General features: G+C 35.2%; 1 pseudogene; it reads left to right on the top strand.

Moving 5' to 3' along the window:
- The window catches only part of LOC114083581 (cytochrome P450 3A9-like), a 29440-nt pseudogene extending 8115 nt beyond the window's left edge, over nt 1–21325 (top strand).
- Nucleotides 21326–21399: the final 74 nt, after the last annotated feature.

Raw genomic sequence — 21399 nt, 5'->3', positions numbered from 1 at the left:
AAATTGTGCACCATGATCAAGTAGGATTCATCCCTGGGATGCAAGGCTGGTTCAATATACAGAAATCAATAAATGTTTTGCACCACATCAATAGACTTAAAGATAAGAACCACATGATCATCTCGATAGATGCAGAAAAAGCATTCGACAAAGTACCATCGCTTTATGTTCAAAACACTAGAAAAACTAGGGATAACAGGAACTTACCTTAACATTGTAAAAGCTATATATGCTAAGCCTCAGGCTTGCATCATTCTAAATGGAGAAAAAATGAAGGCATTCCCTCTAAAATCTGGAACAAGACAGGGATGCCCTCTCTCACCACTCTATTCAATTTAGTTCTTGAAATACTAGCCAGAGCAATTAGACAGACAACAGAAATTAAAGGCATAAAAATAGGAAAAGAAGAACTTAAATTATCACTATTGGCAGGTGACATGATTCTATACCTAGCAGACCCAAAAGGGTCTACAAAGAAACTATTACAGCTAATAAATGAATTCAGCAAAGTGGCAGGATATAAAATCAACACGCATAAATCAAAGGCATTCCTGTATATCAGCGACAAATCCTCTGAAATGGAAATGAGGACAACCACTCCATTCACAATATCCTCAAAAAAAATAAAATTCTTGGGAATCAACCTAACAAAAGAGGTGAAAGACTTATACAATGAAAACTACAGAACCCTAAAGAGAGAAATAGAAGAAGATCTTAGAAGATGGAAAAATATACCCTGTTCATGGATAGGCAGAACTAACATCATCAAAATGGTGATATTACCAAAAGTTCTCTATAGGTTTAATGCAATGCCAATCAAAATCCCAACGGCATTTCTTGTAGAAATAGATAAAGCAATCATGAAATTCATATGAAAAAACAAAAGACCCAGAATAGCAAAAACAACTCTAAGCAGGAAGTGTGAATCTGGCAGTATAGCGATACCAGATTTCAAACAGTACTACAGAGCAATAGTAACAAAAACAGCATGGTACTGGTACCAAAACAGACGGGTGGACCAATGGTACAGAATAGAGGACATAGAGACCAATCCACAAAATTACAACTTTCTTATATTTGATAAAGGGGCTAAAAGCATGCAATGGAGGAAGGATAGCATCTTCAACAAATGGTGCTTGGAAAACTGGAAATCCATATGCAACAAAATGAAACTGAATCCGTTTCTCTCGCCATGCACAAAAGTTAACTCAAAATGGATCAAAGAGCTTGATATCAAATCAGAGACTCTGCACCTGATAGAAGAAAAAGTTGGCTCCGATCTACATATTGTGGGGTCAGACTCCAAATTCCTTAATAGGACACCTATAGCACAAGAGTTAATAACAAGAATAAATAAATGGGACTTAATTAATCTAAAAAGTTTTTTCTCAGCAAGAGAAACAATAAGAGAGGTAATTGGGAGCCTACATCCTGGGAACAAATCTTAATTCCTCACACTTCAGATAGAGCCCTAATATCCAGAGTATACAAAGAACTCAAAAAGTTAAACAATAAGAAAACAAATAACCCAATCAACAAATGGGCCAAAGACCTGAACAGACACTTCTCAGAGGAGGACATATAATCAATCAACAAGTACATGAAAAAATGCTCACCATCACTAGCAGTCAGAGAAATGCAAATCAAAACCACCCTAAGATACCATCTCACTCCAGTAAGATTGGCAGCCATTATGAAGTCAAACAACTACAAGTGCTGGCAAAGATGTGGGGAAAAGGGTACACTTGTACATTGCTGGTGGGACTGCAAATTGGAGCAGCCAATTTAGAAAGCAGTATAGAAATTCCTGGGAAAGCTGGGAATGGAACCACCATTTGACCCAGCTATCGCCCTTCTCGGACTATTCCCTGAAGACCTTAAAAGAGCATACTATATGGATACTGCCACATCAATATTCATAGCAGCACAATTCACAATAGCTAGACTGTGGAACCAACCTAGATGCCCTTCAATAGATGAATGGACAAAAAAAATGTGGCATTTATACATAATGGAGTATTACGCAGCACTAAAAATGACAAAATCATGGAATTTGCAGGGAAATGGATGGCATTAGAGCAGATTATGCTAAGTGAAGCTAGCCAATCCCTAAAAAAAATGCCAAATGTCTTCTTTGATATAAGGAGAGCAACTAAGAACAGAGCAGGGAGGAAGGGCATGAGGAAAAGATTAACATTAAACAGAGACGCGTGGTGGGAGGGAAAGGGAGAGAGAAGGGAAACTGCATGGAAATTGAAGGAGACCCTCATTGTTACACAAAATTACATATAAGAGGTTGTGAGGGGAAAGGGAAAAAAACAAGGGAGAGAATTGAATTACAGCAGATGGGGTAGAGAGAGAAGATGGGAGGGGAGGTGAGGGGGGATATTAGGGGATAGGAAAGGTAGCAGAATGCAACAGTCACTAAATGGCATTATGTAAAAACATGGATGTGTAACCGATGTGATTCTGCAATCTGTATTTGGGGTAAAAATGGGAGTTCTTAAGCCACTTGAATCAAATGTTGCCGCAGTCTGTCTGGGCACAAAATCACGAGCCACTCACAGCCTTGTAGATTCAAACAGCAATTCTTTATTCCCGAACTCACACCAGCACTCTACAAGCACATTCTGGAGCAATCCACTGGCACTGTGCTCTGCATCCCAAAATACTCTCTCAATCCCGCGAGAACTCAACGGAAACTCAAGGAGTGGGTGGGCGCCTGAGGCAGCAGGATACGCCCTATTCTGAGCAGGAATCACCTTAAACCTGGAACCGCCCTAAACCCCAGTCTGCCCTAAACCCTGATCCGCCCTAAACCCGGATCCGCCCTGGTCCTTGAGCAGGGTCACCTTACTCAAACTTCATGCAATGTCACTGCAAATGACCTGGGTCCAAGGCAAGCCCATTTCCACAATGGAGAGTCCTTCCTCTAAGCAACATGGGGTAGGCTGACAAGGAAATTGCCATGTGTTGTACCCACTTAGCTATGGCTCTCAGCATCTCCCCCCTTCTCATTAATTAAACAACAAGCAATGTGGCTTAGGGACTGTGCCTGGTAGATTGTCCAATTCAACATATGTTTCTTACCCGTCATGGGATGAACTGACCTCTAGGCGTCAGCCTCCTATCTTAGGTTAATACCACTGCAATTGGATCATACCCGTCACTGACTACCAGTCCAGCATACAGCCATACTTGTGGATAGGCCTATGCACCAGTGGGGGGGTGAGGTTCTTTGCCTCACCTCTGTTGGCCCCCAAATTTGGCCTTGGTGCCAGTGGGGGGTGAGGTTCTTTGCCTCACCTCTGTTGGCCCCCAAATTTTACACCATCACTAACAGAAGGGAGGAGGATACAGAAATGCCATGACACCAAGCCAATTGACACTCCCTTGGGAAAATCACATCACTGGTGACACCATCAGCAAAGATATGCCAGCACTACCACAATCCGCTGCACCAAACGATAGTTCACAATTTTATACAAGTGATACACAGTCCAGGCAAGTTCTGCAAGCAGTTCAAAGTGGAGGAATCTATCAATATGTCCATTTCCTCCCAAAGAAAATTGACTCCTTGATTGAGCATTACTTGTTGAGTTATATTCATTGATGCATCAGTTTATACAGTTTACTGTGATAGCTATCATAGAAGCTGTAGTTTGATTTTATTTTTGTCTTCACTGGCACTGGGATGAAGATAGGAATTCTGGCAATGATGCTAAAGAGACATTATCCTGAACAGAATTATTAAATATAATGAAAAGGAAAGGTGAAAGTAAACAAACAGATCTGTTAACCTCCTTTAAAAACAATCCTTAACAGCTGTTTACCTAATTTAAATTAAACCATTTAAATCACGTGAATAAAAAAAATTCGGATCCATTTTTTCATGAGTGCTCCTCATATATGAAATATGGACATACGCACATACAGACATACGACACAAAACAGAAGTGTGCACACATAACATACAACACATAAGACAATAGTAAAGGCCTTGTAGCTTTACCTAGGTGAAATCTCCATTGCAATGTTTAAAAACTCCACAGTCAAAAAATAAAACTGATCAGAAAAACATTAACCTAGGTTTGTATGAGCTCAGAAAATAAAATAGAACTTTATGATGTGGGAAAAGGCAATAATAAAATAGATATTGAAAAAAGCATCCTGGTTAATCACTGTCACAGATGTAGGAATAGCCAAGCTGGAGCTCTGGATATCAGCTGTTATGGATTTGTGTTAAATCATCTTCTTTTTGGTCTGTAGAAATCGCTTTGGTTAGTCTCTCTGGAATCCAAATCGGCTGCTGTTCTCCCTGTGGAAACACACAAACAGAACCCCGACTCCAGACAATCACTGGGTCAGGACCTTTCCATTGTCCTGTTAGAATATCTTTCCAAAGTACCTTAGGCATATGTACATTACATATGTCTTTCCGCAGCACTAAGTCCTGATGAATCCAAATTTTAAAAGTTTAGAGTAAAAAGGGTTATTTTAAGTTTATCTTTGAGGGATATATACCCCTTTCCAATTCCCTCTTTTTGCTTTAATAAGTACGTTTTAATTCTATCTTGAATGTCTGTATCTAATAGTTGTCTTAGCTTTCTGTATTTTTTATCTGAAATACTTTTACTTGACATTTTCAACCATTTTCTATCTTATTTTTATCTTCTAGTTTTTTTTCCCTGAAGATTGTACATTCACCCTTAGTTGCTTTTTTTCCTCTTAGTTTTCTTTTTGTTTCCTATTTTGTGGGTTTAACATTCTTGTCTTCCTACATCTTTTTTATCTTCCTACATATTTTCTATCTTTTTTTCTTTTTAACTTTCTATACTTCTGTCTTTAAAGTTTTTCACTTCAAATTTTTAATCTTCTTTATCTAAGTATCTTTTATCCTATTATCTTCCAATTTTCATAGTTTTTTTAAGTAATGCTTTTAAGATTAACTAGGCTTCGAATGATGCACTCTTTCCTCCACCATGAAGGCATCTTAACCACCTGTAATTTAACCTTTTAAAGCCTTCCAATTATCATCTATACTGTACTTTTAAATGTACTTTTTCACCACCTATAGCTTCACTCTTTTAAACGAGGCTTAGATTTTGTTTAAATCGCTTCAATGTTAGTTTACATGGCTGCCCTTCAACCAAAGGCTTTTTTTAAACTCCATTAAGAAGCTTTGTCTCAATCTGCCATGTACAAATATCTTTTTCTTCTTTCTTCCTTTCTCAAGCTTTTAAAGTAAGTCTAGTTTCCTCAAAATCTTTTTAAATGGCATTTTACAACTTTTTACTTTACCACACAGAGATTATCTCATCTAGAAACATTTTTTAACCTTTATATTAAAATATATTTCCACATCTTGAATCTTTTTATATCTCATTTGTAGCCATTAACCCTTTTTATAAATTCACATTCTGAAACAACTCTTATAAAATTTTTGATTTAGACAAATTACTCCACTTTAATAAGATGAAATACTTTCATGTTTTTTATGGTACTATAATACTATAATTGAAACCCAACTGAAAATTCTTATACTCTTTGTACATAAATTACACCTGATAGAATCTTAACATTTAGTAACCTTGTTTCAGCAAAGACACAGACCAAAGCAATATCAAACATTTTTCCATTCACCAATTTATGAAAACACACATAATGTTTAAATATATTACCATATGTAACTTAATAAGTAAAGAGTACTTGATTTTATATTTAGTGATTGATATTTTAACACTTTAGCTTTGTAAATTAATCAGATGTCTGTAAAAACCAAGATCTTAGACAAGTGTAGTAAACAGAACTAGCCATCTCTTTCTTGTTAAAGAAAAATCCTTCTACAGGATACCATGATGGTCCCATTGATATACTTAATAACTCGTCTTTAAAAAGCCATGGGCTACATTTTTGTATTGTATCAACATATGTCCTAACTGTTCTTGGTCTTCCTGGGGTGCCTCCTTCCTCTAACAATTTCTCTTCCTCGGAGGCGAACAACTTCAAACCTTGAGTCAACCATTTTCCCCAGTTTGCCTGAGAAAGTTCTAGGAACAGGCAACTTGAAATAAAAACATAATAAATCAAAATAAGAACACATTGTTTTTTGAAATGGTCACCCATTCTTTCGCTCTCCTTCAGGGGCGAGCGATTTCACTTACCTCCAAGTTTCAGGCGTTCCCCGTACGGGCCACCAATTGCCAGTCTGGCTGGGCACAATATCACGAGCCACTCACAGCCTTGTAGATTCAAACAGCATTTCTTTATTCCCGAACTCACACCAGCACTCTACAAGCACGTTCAGGGGCAATCCACCGGCACTCTGCTCTGCATCCCAAAATACTCTCTCAATCCCGCGAGAACTCAACGGGAACTCAAGGAGCGGGCAGGCGCCTGAGGCAGCAGGATACACCCTAATCCCAGCAGGAATCATCTTAAACCTGGAACCACCCTAAACCCCGATCCGCCTTAAACCCTGATCCGCCCTAAACCCGGATCTGCTGAGCAGGGTCACCTTACTCAAACTTCATGCAATGTCGCTGCAAATGACCTGGGTCCAAGGCAAGCCCATTTCCACAATGGAGAGTCCTTCCTCTAAGCAACATGGGGTAGGCTGACAAGGAAATTGCCATGTGTCGTACCCACTTAGCTATGGCTCTCAGCAAAATGTATGAAAGATGATATGTCAAGAGCTTTGTAATGTTTTGAACAACCAATTAAAAAAAGATAAAATACTTCTTCAACTTACAGAGTTCCTTACCAGATTATGATTTGTAACATGTTTGTCCTGTTCTATAGATATCTTTTTACTTTCTTGATAGTGTCCTTTGAAGCACAAAGGTTTTAGTTTTTTGCAGTTTATTCCTATCATGAATGAATGAGCTGAATTTTAAAATCTTAAAATGTATTAATCTCAAAGCTGTAGTGATCTCAAAAGAGAGCAATTGACAGTAGATGCATGAAATTTGATGCCATTTATATAAATGTTAAAAACTCAACAGCTCTTGGAAACTTACATTTAAATGATGTATGATTTATGTCATTTCCTTTTGTTATTTGTGTTCCAAGTATCAAATATAAGAATCAATTGAGACCATATGGACTTAGACACTTTTTATGGTCTACTACTAAAAACTGTAGTTTAGCTCTTATATTTAGGTTGCCCAACCATTTTAATTTAAGTGTTACATACAGGGACAAGTTAGGTCAACATGTTATTATTTTGCATGTGGCTATCCAGTTGTTCCAGCACCATTTTTTCAAGAGTGTCTGCCTCATTCAATGGCCATGGCACCTTTCTCAAAATTCCATGGGCTATAGATATGTGGGTTAATTTCTGGACTCTAAATCCTATTCCATTTATCTATATGTTTACCCATCTTCCAGGACCACATTTCATTTTTTCTTTGGAGTGGGTTTTGAAATCAAGAAATGTGAGTCCTGCAACTTTAATCTCATTTTTCAACATCATTTTAGCTATTCTGTGTCCCTTTGAATTCTATGTGAATTTTAAATCAACTTGCCAATTCCTCAAAGAAGCCAGCTAAGATTCTGTTACAAATGCATTAGGATCTGCAAATCAATTTCAATACTGTTGCCATTTGGACAATATTAAGTTTTCTGATCCACAAACCTGAGATGATTTTCTCGTCATGTAGATCCTCTTTCTTTTATTTCAACAGTATTTTGTCGTTATTAGTGTGCTTGTTTTGCACCTTTGTTAAATTGATTCCTAAGTATTTTATTCTTTTTGATGACATTGTATATAGAATTATTTTTTTCTCTTCTTAGTTTTTCTTTTGGGTTGTTTGTTACAGTGTATAGAAATGCAGTTTATTTTTGTGTGCTGATCTTGCATCATGAAATGCTGGTGAACTTGTTATTACTTACAATACTCCAAGAGAAGTGATGAGAGAGGGATTCTTGTCATGTTCTTGATTTGGGGTGAAACTATTAAATTATTAAGCTACAAGTTTTTATAGATATCCTTTATCAGGTTTACAAAATTTCATCCTAATTAGTCCTAATTTGCTGAGTGTTTTATCACAAAAGAATGGTTTTGAGGATTATTTTTCCAGGGGGAGGGTTGGTTTTGGTTATTATCATATGTTTTTTATCTGCATCAATTGAAACAATCCTCTTATGTTGACTTTTATTTCATGGATTTGGTGTATTACACAACCTTTTCCTGTGCTGTCTTTGCTTGGTATTAGTATTAGGGTAATACTGGCCTTTTAGAGTATATTTAGAAATGCTCTTTTAATTTTGGAAGTGTTTGTGAATAATTGATATTAGTTCTTTATTTCATAGAATCTACTATGAATAATTTCTACTACTAACACAATCATGTTACATTTTACAAGTTTATTCAGGTTGCATGTTTAATTCTCAATCAATTTCTATAGTTTATGTCTTTAAGGATTTTGTGCACTAAGATATGTGAACTAACAAATTGTTAGAATTCTCTCATAATCCTTCTTCAATGTTAGTAATAATTTCTCCTTTCATTTCTCATGCTATTAATTTCATTCACTTCTTTTTTAATATTTATTTTATTTTTTAATTAACATGTATGTGTTATGTCAATAAATGGGGCTCCGTGAGATGTCTCAAAACATGTACACAGCATACACAAATGAAATACAGCCTTTCTTTATACACCTTCTGCCATAACACTTCCCAACCTTTAATAATCACTATTATACATTCAGGTCAAATATTTTACCTTCCACATATGAGAAAGAACATGTGGTACTTGTATTGATGTGTCTAGTTTAGTTCATAAGCTGAATGTCCTTTAATTCCATCCACTTTTTGCTACAAAATACAGGATTTTGTTCTTCTTTATGAATGAATGTTCCATTGGGCATATATGTATGTGTGTGTGTGTGTGTGTGTGTGTGTGTGTGTGTATTATAAATACACAAATTCTATATTATAATATATATATATATATATATATATCACTTTGATATATCACTTTTATGATATATATATATATCACTGTGTGTATATATATATATATATTTTATTATAATATATTATAAATACATAAATTCTATATTATAATATATAATAAATATATATGTATATATACTTATATACATATATATTGCATATATATATTGCATATATATATCACTTTCTTTATCCATTCATTGATGGATATCTAGATTTAATTCACATCTCAGATTTTCAGAAAAATATAGGAATAAATCTGGATGTACAGATGTTCCAATCATTTATATAAAAAAGAGATTAATATAAAATAGGTTTTATATATCAATAGAGTATTACATTTATAAATGATACATAATATAACAAATTTTTTAAAAAACTAACAACCAAAATCCCCAAGTAATCCAGTTTAAAAATAGGCAAACGCTCTAAATAGTTATTTCTAAAAAGAAAAAACAAAAATGACTTAAAAATACATTAAAAACTATTCAAAATCACTTAGTATCAGAGAAATACAAATCAAAACTACAATAAGACATCATATCACCCTGGTGAGAATGACCATTATCAAAAAAAGAAAGAATGAATGAAAAAATAACAAATGCTGGCTAGATGTGGAGAAAAAGTTCTCTTACATATTGTAGATATTACATATTACACATTTTCTATTTATAATATAATATATACATATATAATATATACATATATAATACAATATACATATATATAATATAATATAATATATAATATAATATATTATATTATAATATAATATAATATATTATATATAATATAATATATTATATAATATAATAATATAATATACATTATATAATATAATATATAATATATATAATATAATATATAATATAATATAATATATATAATTTCTATTTATAATATAATATATACATATATAATATATACATATATATAATATAATATATACATATATTCTATTTATAATATAATATAATATATACATATTACACATTTTCTATTTATAATGCAATCATGTTACATTTTACAATTTTATTCAGGTTGTATATTTAATTCTCAATCAATTTCTATAGTTTATGTCTTTAAGGATTTTCTGCACAAAGATATGTGAACAATCAAATTGTTAGAATTCTTTCAAAATCCATCTACAATGTTAGTAATAATTTCTCCTTTCATTTCTCTTGCTATTCATTGCATTCATTTCTTTTTTAATATTTATTTTATTTTTTAATTAACATGTATGAGTTATGCAAATAAATGGGGTTCCGTATGATGTCTCAACACATGTATACAGCATACACAAATGAAATACAGCCTTTCTTTATCCACCTTCTGCCATAACCCTTCCCAACCTTTAATAATCACTATTATACATTCAGGTCAAATATTTTACCTTCCACATATGAGAAAGAACATGTGGTACTTGTATTGATGTGTCTAGTTTAGTTCATAAGCTGAATGTTCTCTAATTCCATCCACTTTTTCCTACAAAATACAGGATTTTATTCTTCTTTATGAATGAATGTTCCATTGGGCATATATGTATGTGTGTGTGTGTGTGTGTGTGTATATATATATATTATAAATACATAAATTTTATATTATAATATATATCACTTTCTTTATCCATGCATTGATGGATACCTAGATTTAATGCACATCTCAGGTATTCAGAGAAGTATAGAAATAAATCTGGATGTACAGATGTTCCAATCATATAGATAAAAATAGATTAATATAAAATATGTTTTATATATCTATAGAGTATTACATTCATAAATGATATATATTTCCATTATATAACAAATTTTAGAAAACTTAATGACCAAAACCCCCAAGTAATCCAGTTTAAAAATAGGAAAATGCTCCAAATAGTTATTTCTCAAAAAAACAAATACAAATGACTTAAAAATACATGAAAAAACTCTTCAATATCACTTGGTGTCAGGGAAATGCAAATCAAAACTACAATAAGACATCATCTCACCCTGGTTAGAATGACCATTATCAAAAAAAGAAAGAATGAATGAAAAAATAACAAATGCTGGCTAGATGTGGAGAAAAAGTTCTCTTACATATTGTAGGTGGAAATGTACACCATTCTGGAAAAGAGTGTGAAGGTCGCCCCCAAAATAAAAGTAGATATACCTTCTGATCCAGATGCCCTCTTCTAGTACATATTGAGAAGAAATATCATCATATGAAACTGTTATCCCTTTGTATTTCTTGGTCAATCTGGCTAATGGTTTGGCGATTTTTATGACATTTTCAAAGGGGTAAGGTGACTTATAGACACCTTTTGTTTTCGTCGATTTTATATCTTTTCTATTTCATTTGTTTCAACTTGGGTTTTTATGATTTTTTTCCTTATGTTTGCCTTTTGTTTAATTTCCTCTTTTCACCATTTTATGATTTAACTTAGACTATTGACTTGAGAGCTATCTTTTATAAAACTTATACATCTGTAGCTATATGTTTATGAGCGCTGCTTTTGCTACTTCTCCTAAGTGTGATATAACATGTCTTCACCTTAATTCACCTAAAAACAACTTCTAGTTGCCTTTGGATACCATCTTTGATGCTTGACAACTGTATCTAGAAGTTTTATGGTTAATTTGCACTTCTGTCTGAGTTTCCTGATTTTCCATCTGTTATTGATTTCTGGTTTCATTTCTTGACAGCTGAGGAAAATAGGCCAAATTGTACCTATCCTGCCTACTTTTCCTTGAATGCATAATTAATTATAGCACAGACTATGGACTGGTTTACCCAGAGACCCTATTCCAATACATAAAAGGGTAAGGGGCCAGGGAATTTAATCCTCTTCCTTTGCTCAGTCCAGTGGCATTGATGGGGCCACTGATCCCCTGCTATGGTGGCTGCAACCCCATGTATGAAGTGCCCTTGCTCAGCCATGAACCAGACATCAGGTCCTGGCCACAGAGGGAATGGCTGCTGGTTGAGAAAACTGATGATTTTTAGAAAATGATGATTTTTTAGAAAATGATCGATGCTCCTGGGATGTTGCCTTTTCATCAAGGTTTCTCTTTATTTTTTCTTTCACTTTCTTTCTAGTGCTATTTCCATTCCTTAGACCAGTGTTTCAAGCATTAAATGTCTGCAGGTTTTCAAAAAGGGTTCTGGATTTTTTTTAAGTGCTGTAATGAGGATGAAACAAAAACGCCTAGAAGATAAAGAAAAGGTAAAACCTGGTGTTGGTGACATGACGATGTTCGCTTTCTGATCATTTATTTGCTGTGTACATCTGACTTGTGCATATACAAATATACATGTAATTTTGTAAGTGGTGCTGGGGATTGAACCCAAGGCCTCATATATGCTAGACAAATACTGTTATCACTGAGCTTCATTCCCCAGCCCCTCTCTGTACATTTTTTAAAGTTGATGGAAAACTTTAAGATTTGCACTGGAGAATTTTTACATTTTGGTTAGAATGAAGATGAAATTTTAAAAAGGCAAACTGATAATGAGTAAGACTGACAATGTTTGATACAATAACAGATGTGATGTTATGTCTTGAGATAAATATCATTCAAATAAAAACCTTATCATTCACCTGCCATTCAGTAAACTGTCAAAATAAAAATCCTATTTCAAAATGATTTTACTGTTAAAAAGTATTCCCCTAATCTTAGATTGGTGAACAATCATTACAATTCGAAGCCCTTTACATCTTAGTTGACACATTCTTCAAAGGAAGGTCCTATTGGGCACCTGGTGAAGTATGTGTATGTTAAATCTGAGTCCTTTCCTGTCCACAATCAGGCCGTGCTCTTCAGTGACCTTCAAGGTGATAGGTTAACCCAGCTTTGCCTTCTGCTTTGCCTGGAGGTCGGCAAAAGAATGTCTCCAGGTCAGGGAGGCAGGACAGCCGTCCCCAAATGTGACTGAAGATTGAATCATGTACCTAATGTGTGGAGAATTTGATGATACACAAACAAAAGCTAGTAATCATCTTTGAAAATACCAAGTGTATTCAGTGTGGCCATTGAATAAGAATTAAGGCAAACTAAAAGAATTGAAGTCCAGGACCACTTCCTGGGCAATCAGGTGTGACAGGAGAAGGAGACAAACCCAGCATTAGGGAGAGCAAAGACCAACAGATATTGGACACCATAGCAAATATATCCTGTTTTCCATGGTTTATACATGCATGTTTTGTTCACTGGTGGGTTGTGCAAACCTACCAGACTTCTGGACTTTAAAGGAGCCATATTCTAAGAAGGGAGGTGAAACGCTACATTCCAGATTTACTTCTGACTTTATGACTGATTTAGTCATTTCCATTTCCATTTCTGCTTCCAGCACTGCATTGATTTTCTCCAGTTAATGATTGATTCCCAGAATTCCCAAGACAAGGAGTCCTACAAAGGTAACCAAGAACGTTTCATGGTCTACTGACAGGGAAATTCAAATAAGCAAATTATCCTGAAAATACACACGTTTTCTAGAGAAAAGAGATTTCCACCAAATTGCAGGAAGATACACATTTGGATATGGCAAATGGTGCCCATATGTACTGTCTAGAATCATACAGGTGTAACAAGGCTCAAAAATTGAAGGGAAACTAGGAGAAAGCATTTCAGTCTTGAAGTTAGTCAGTTGTCTTTTTACCATCGACATCAGAACAAATGCTGATCTGCAGCCTCATTCAGATGCACTGAATCAGAATCTCTGCCTGGATATTTGCATTTGTACATCCAATCAGGAGGTTCACTATCCCAATAGTGGTGAGGGTCACTGGCAGTACTGGGTGAAAATGTGTTCACTAGCTTCATCTGATATTAAGATTAACTTTTCCAATGTAATTCATAAGAATGTTGTGGGGGAAACCTCTGACACTGTGTAAGCATCCTATTCCTCAGCATACTTTCACCAACTAGTTTTATTATACATGTATGATTTTTGATAGAAAGCATTTGTATTATGATGTTTACAAACTGCAGTCTTTATCATCCTATCATCTACTGTACATATATGACTTGGTATTAGATTGTAAGAGACTTCCATTCTTATTTATGTCAGTATGATATTATATACTATGAATTTATTCTCTTGCTATCATTTTTTTATTTTGATGGTCAAATTCTCTTGGGCTTAAGTCTTTTCACAACTTCTCTCTCCTCCTTCTGTTCTTCCTACATCTCCTCTTCCTCATCTTATATTTTGATTGTTAAAATTGACTATATTTTATGGAACTTTTAGTTTTATAACAAAACTGAGGAGAAGGCATAGAGATTTCCCATATCCATTATTTCTCTAAATTCATATGTTGCCCCCATTACAAACACCCCTCACCAAAATGATATATTTGCCATAATCAATGAACCATCACAGATAAGTCACCTTACCCCTAAGTTCATAGGTTAACATAAGGGTTCTTGAGTTTGTACATTCTATCAGTTTTGATACCTATATAATGACATATATCCCCACATTATAGAAACATACACAGTATTGCATATGTTTTCTCATATTGTTTTGGGAGAACATTCTTGCTTTCTGGTGCAAGAAACTCTAAGTTCCTTGTCTATTTCCTCTGATCAGGCCTGGAACCACCCATTTTTCCAGAAGCCCTGGCTCCTTTAACTGAGAGACAGTATTAGAAACCAAAATCTGGAAATGTAATGTGACCATTTCTACTGTAGTTTCTTCTAGATCCTCTCTCTGAACAGAGATATGAAAATAAAATATATTTGTGCAGACTGAGCAATATAAATATTTCTATGTGAGTCCATATGCATGGTGTAAACAGTACTCCTCTCCCTGCTTCCACTACAATTTTCTGTGGCGAAGGAAGTACTCAATATACGTATTGTTCATACAGTAAGCACTAGACACGTGGCTACGAGCATTTGACATGTAGGTAGTATTACTGAAGAAGTGAACTTTCTATTGTTATTTAGATTTAATTCATTAAAATTTAAATTTAGATAGACACATATGGTTAGTGGCTACCAGATTGTACTGAACAGCTGTAACTTAAGTTTATAATCCAATTTCATTTCAGTATCATTGGGTTTGTGCCAGCAGTAGGGAAAACACGGTTTGAGGTTTTCCCACAATAGCATCGTAGAAAGCTTGTGTAAGCTAGAATTCCATGTAGATCTTTCTCACACTCATTTTGCATTAATTTTTGTTATGAATTATATGGTTGGAATGTATACCATGTTTTTTTTAAGGTATTCAAGTATCAACAAATCCTAATCATTTCTCCAATCGATGAGATGAATGCTTGAATGTGACTTTTCAGGAGAAAAGTCAAAAGAAACAACACCTTCTATCACAAAGGCTGTTTGATGATTATGAAGTTGAGCAAATAGAGGGGACATGTACTAGGGAAGATGACATTCAGCCCAAGATTGATAAGCAATGCTAATTCCACTCACTGAAACCCATCCTCCTATGATAAGATACTAAGTGCATTTCTGCCTAATGCCCTGTATCAATACATTATTTCTTGTGTGATTTTAATACCACTCATTAGACTCCAGTTAATTACTACTCTTCTGGGTTTTTTCTCTGTTTAGTTTCTGCACATCCTGAGATCATCCATTTTGAAGACTGGTGCCCCAGGTCTTCTATTACCTGATTATTCTTAGGCTAGTTTGTGGACAGAGTTGACCACATCTCATGAAAGTTCAGATTTCAATTTGGTATCTCTAGAGCAATGCTTGAGCTTCTGTGTTTCTAATAAACTCCTTGAAGCTGTTGATGCTGCTGGTCCATGGACCACATTTTGTGTAGAAAAATTTCTCTGTGGCTCAGTATAGTTCTGTCAATCATGGCCTTTATTTTCCCTGCAAAGATGCCAGTATTGCAAATACTTTAAAGGTTATTCAACCTACATTTTAGATAGAGTAAGTTTATTTTTCCCCAGGGGAAGAGTGCTACCCAATATTTATAGCTAAATAACTTTCTTGATTATGCAAGGCACACTTGAAAAATACTGTGTATGTTTGACATCCATACTATCCCTTGAAATGACCCAGTTGTGTTGGTGGTGGGGGTGGCAGAATTAGGAACATTATGAATTGCTCTTCCAGTTTTTCCTCATGGGATTTTGGATCATCATTCTGATTTATGTTCATGTAAACTGTAAAATGTGCATGGACCTGCTTAGACTAAATTGTCTTTCCTCTCCTTTTAGGTCTATCTGATCTGGAGATTGCAGCCCAGTCTATTATCTTTATTTTGGCTGGCTATGACACCACTAGCAGCACTCTTTCATTTATTATGTATGTACTGGCCACCCACCCTGATGTCCAGAAGAAGCTTCAGCAGGAGATTGATGAGACTTTGCCCAATAAGGTGAATGAATGGCACCTGGAGGGGAGAGGAGAGGTACAATCTCTGGGCATCTCAGTGTGCCATTGGGCAGTTCTAAAATCATGATGGTTATTAAATGCTTTCTAAATGCTATGGTATTTTACCAATATGAGTTATTTGAGGAGCTCTGAAAACATCAGTGTACTGTGTCAACAGAGTTTTAAGTCATTTCCAAATCTTAATTTACAAAAATTTCTTTCTTGCCAGGCACCTGTCACATACGATGTACTATTTGAGATGAAGTATCTGGACATGGTGGTGAATGAAACTCTCAGAATATATCCAATTGTTGAGAGAATTGTGAGAGTCTGTAAAAAAAGGTGTTGAACTCAATGGGGTGCTCATTCCCAAAGGAACAATCGTGGCTATACCAACATATAGTCTTCATCAAAACTCCACGTACTGGCCAGAACCTGAAAAGTTCTACCCTGAAAGGTACAGGGCTCCTGAGAAAGGAAATCCACCCTTAAGAGGCTGTTTCACACATATTCTGAGGTCTCTTAGTGCAGATGAAATACATGTGATTTTAAAATTTTCTTGTTTTAAGAAAATTTTAAGTCTTTTTCAAAGTGATAATTGTTTGAAATTTAGAAAACAAGCACTAGAAAAAAATAAATGACTATAGCCTTTTAAGGCCATAGAACATCAAGATAAGCCCTATCTATTATTAATGTGATAAATGTCAGTATGGACATTTTTATATAAATGTGTAGCTTTTAAGGGCTGAAATGCTATTACATTATATTTGATGTTGAACTGTTTTTTATTTTATTTAACAGTAATCTATAAACTTTTCTGCCATTTGACCACTCTCTTATTTTAGGTGCTTACATTTTTTAATCGTTTTAGGGTTTTTGTCCTGTTCACTTTAGCTCCTTGAATTTTCTACTGCCTTTAGTAAGCACTTCTGTCTTCCATTTGATTAAACATTGGTTCCTGGTTCCTCCAGCACAATTGTTAAATACAAGTTAAGGCCTGAGAATTCCCCCCACACCCCAGATGGTTCAAGCAGCCTCACTGAGGATGGAGAGAGCTCAGATCCTCTGAGTCTTTTCTCTGGAGTGTTCTGGGCCAGCTTCTCATACTCTCCACAGTTGATAACTCTTTCAAAGCCAAGTAACCTGCCCCAAAGACACCTGAGATCTTCATCCTTAGATATGTCTTGACCTTGGTCTTCTGAATATTTGGATCCAACCTCACAGTTTGCACTCTGGAAAGAGTTACTGTTTTCCTGTTGTTGTACTGAAGAGCAAAATAGAGAAAGTTTTCAGGGCAGTGTCTGGTGGGTCAGGTGGCATGGGATCAAGACTTCTCTTGGCCCCTAACTTTACACTTCTTGATTAGAGTGACCTTGTCTTGTTGGTTATGAGTTCCTCAGTGCCAGTTTCCTCCAATTTTAGCACTTTGAACTTTTGAACTTCACAGATACAAAATCAGAGATTACACATCTCTTTGATTCACTGAGGCATAATAAGATACTAAGTGCTTAAGGTGCATCAGGGACTAGACCAGGATGAGGAAAATTACAAAGATGTACAGTATGGAGGACACTTGACATACATGCAAGCATAATCTACAGACAGTAGTCTGGAAAAATGCTTCAACATCTGCTCATCATCTGCCCAAACAACTATCCACCAACCTCAGCAGACCTTTCACACACCACCTCACCCTCTAATAGATTCCATTTTACTTTGAATCACAATCACCTGTAAATTTGCCAAAATTCTCTCAAATATATAGGAATACTTTTAAAGAATCACACTGTCATTATCACTTTCTCCTTAAAGCAATCCAATAACTAGGACTCGATTTGAATAAAATCTGGGTTCAACATTCAAGGAATTATTTGTAACCTGATGAGACAGACTCAGAAGACAGTGATAGGATATTCTATGGGGAGAGAGGCAGAGACAGAAGGAGAAAGAGAAAAAAAGAAGAATGAGGAGGAGGTAGAGGAAGAGAGGAATTGGGAAAGGGAAGCGAGAGAGGAAGGAAGGGAGAAAAGAAGATCGAGAAAAAAAGGAGTATAGAGAAGAGAGGTAATTATAGTGGGAGCATTTTCTCCTCCTTCATCAATAAAAATATGAAATGCAGGAGTGGGAGTTGAGGCAGGAACACACTTTTCTTCATTTATAAGCTCATTTTCTAATTTTTCAGAGTGTGTATGGTACACAATCCTGAATATAATTTCAGTACTTAAAGACATTTTCTTTTAAATAGCATCCATCACATCTTAACAAGACAGAGAGCTCCTCTAGTGTAAGGAGAATGAAAAAGTTTTGTAGGTTTCAATTTTTATAAGCAGTCACAGCAGGATTTCAATGACCATTCCACAAAAGAATCCTGTGTTTTGCTGGTTATAAATGTTTAGGAGACAACCCCAATTATGTAGCTTATATAGATTTATGTCTCAATAACTTGTTTTCATCTACTATTGTGGAATCAGGTTCAGTAAGAAGAACAAGGACAGCATCAATCCTTACATATACATGCCCTTTGGAAATGGACCCAGAAACTGCATTGGCATGAGGTTTGCTCTCATGAACATGAAACTTGCTCTCAACAGATTACTGCAGAACTTCTCCTTCCATCCTTGCAAGGAAACACAGGTCAGGACACTTTATGAAAAAGTAAGGTCTTGTGGGTAGTTTCTTTTAGTTGAGGAACCTACTTAAAGAAAAGTATCTGCTCATTCAAAGAATCTCTTTTGAGACACTTGTGCGATGTTAGGCTTCTTCAGTTTTGGAGCTCTATATCTGTGGCTTTATAAAAACAAGAGTTTAAAGATCAGGTAGAGTCTATTGAGATTAGGTTGACATGCTTATGTGCAGTGTTTTTGAACTTTATCAAAGTATAAACTCGATTATAATTCAAATGAAGATGAGGCTGCTTTACATAATCAATCCTGAACTATGAAAATCATGTTTTGATGATGTCAAGTGCTGTTTTCCTCAACAAAACTTATGGAAATTTTGTGACAGTTTTTCTCAACTATTGTCTGAACATTGAAATCAACATAGAATTTTAAAAATACAAGATATTTGGGTCATCTCCAAAATTCTAAAATCACTTGCCTAGAGTTTGACTCTAAAAGCTCCCTATTGTCTCATTCTCAGACAAAGTTGAGAAACATTGACATCAATCATTTCTTAAAGATAGGAAGGATTTATGCAGTTCAGCGTTTTCCTAATTGATCCAACCTTCCTGGAGTCCTGTTGCAGAAAAACTAATTTTACATTTCAATATTAACTCTTTGAATCTTATTTCCCCATTTTCCTCATTCTATTCTCATCTTTCAACTTCTAGTTCAATCCCCAAACTCCTCTAAGGAGTCCTCCCATCAATGCAAGACCCATTCATTCCTCTCTTTTGATATTGGTTACTCCAAACTTTTATGATCATCTAAGTTAACATTTTGTCCCAAACGCATCCCATTTGGAGGCCCATTTTTTTCTGTATATTAACTACATCATTACCACTTAACTACATCACCTCATTTTTGCCCTTCATGAACTCTCAATGGTGACTTAGAGGGAAACTTGTTCATGGAAGGATTCAGGAAATATTTAAGGAGAGACTCATCATTGATTTAGAGTACTTGGCTGTCAATTTTTTGCTTTTTTTAATTTTAAAATTTAACAAATGACATTTCTCTCTCTCTCTCTCTCTCTCTCTCTCTCTCTCACCCTCTTTCTCTTCTAATCTAATGTCAACCTAATCTAATGTTTGTGTTTCTCTCTATGCAGAAAATATTTGCAAACTATCTGAAATTTAAGAATAGTAATGTGTTACATTTATGGAACTATGTGGAATCTCTCCTGCGAAGAATACACTTTTCATTGAGTCACAAAAAACAAGGTTCTGTATGGCTTATTTCTAGGGACTGATCATTTATTATGCAATTTCTTTCCCATTTGTTCATGTTCCATATGGGAAAGGAGGAGACAGAAGTGGTGACCATTTTATTTGAGGAGTCAGGGTAGTCAGGTAGCTACCCTGTAAGCAAGAAGGAACTTAAATCTTGGAGAAAGTAGGTCTCTAGTACATCTGAGATGGGGCAGGTACTTTCTGCAAGCTCCTAATATTTCCCAGATTGGAACTTCTCAATCTCCATGACAATTGTCTTCCCTTCTCTCTCTTGGGTGTAGAAGATTACTCTGTTGGAGGTACCCCCAACACTAAAGGAATGACTTGGTGAGAATGGGACTAAAGGGATACTCAAAACTATGTAGGACTCAAATGTTCCCCATTTGCACTTCAAAGAGGAAGAGAAACTTTAGGGGGAGAAAGCATGTTGTTCCCTGAAGGTCTTTTCCATCTTTAAACTTCATGGGTTCTATCAAGAGGCATGCCTGGACTCTTAGAAGGGAAGGACTGCTCATAGAGTTCAAATTATAAAACCTGACCAGGGTTACCTATGAAACCCATCCATGAAGCAACCTGAGCAAACATCCATGAAGTTCACTTTACTTCGCTTTAAAAAAAGGGTTTGAAATAATACCAAAAAGCTAATTTAAATTAGTTAAATTCATCTATTTTGCTGAAAATTTTTTATTTGTGTTGCTGGGGAACCAAGGGCATCACACATGCTAGGCAAATGTTCTACCACTCAGGCTCATCATCACCTGTTTTCCTAAAATTTAAATTAAAAAGAACACAAGCCAACATTATTTTATCTCAGCGATGGTAGAGAATAGATGCTCATGAAATACTTCTTTAAATGGACAGAGGCATGTATGCTTTCATTCTACAATATTGTCAAAGCTTAAAGAATAAATGTAAGGAATCCCAGACACATGAGGCTGAAAGTAGTTTTTATATGTTTGTATAGCTTTATTGTCTGAAATGTACCTTTTCCGATTCTTTTCTGTTGTTCGGGTTTCATTTACTACATCTAAATATACTTGCTTAATGTTTGCAGATTCCTCTGAAATTAAGCAAGACACCATTTCTTCAACCAGAAAAACCCATTGTTCTAAAGGTTGTGTCAAGAGATGAGCCTGGAAAGTAGAGTCTAAATCTCCCTAAAAATCTCTGCTCTGTTCTTCAAAGAAGATGTATCTCAGAACAAAAGACATATTGATT

The sequence above is a fragment of the Marmota flaviventris genome, chromosome 19 (genome assembly GCF_047511675.1).
Source record: "Marmota flaviventris isolate mMarFla1 chromosome 19, mMarFla1.hap1, whole genome shotgun sequence".
Lineage (NCBI taxonomy): Eukaryota > Metazoa > Chordata > Mammalia > Rodentia > Sciuridae > Marmota > Marmota flaviventris.
This window is presented reverse-complemented; position numbering and strand designations above follow the sequence as displayed.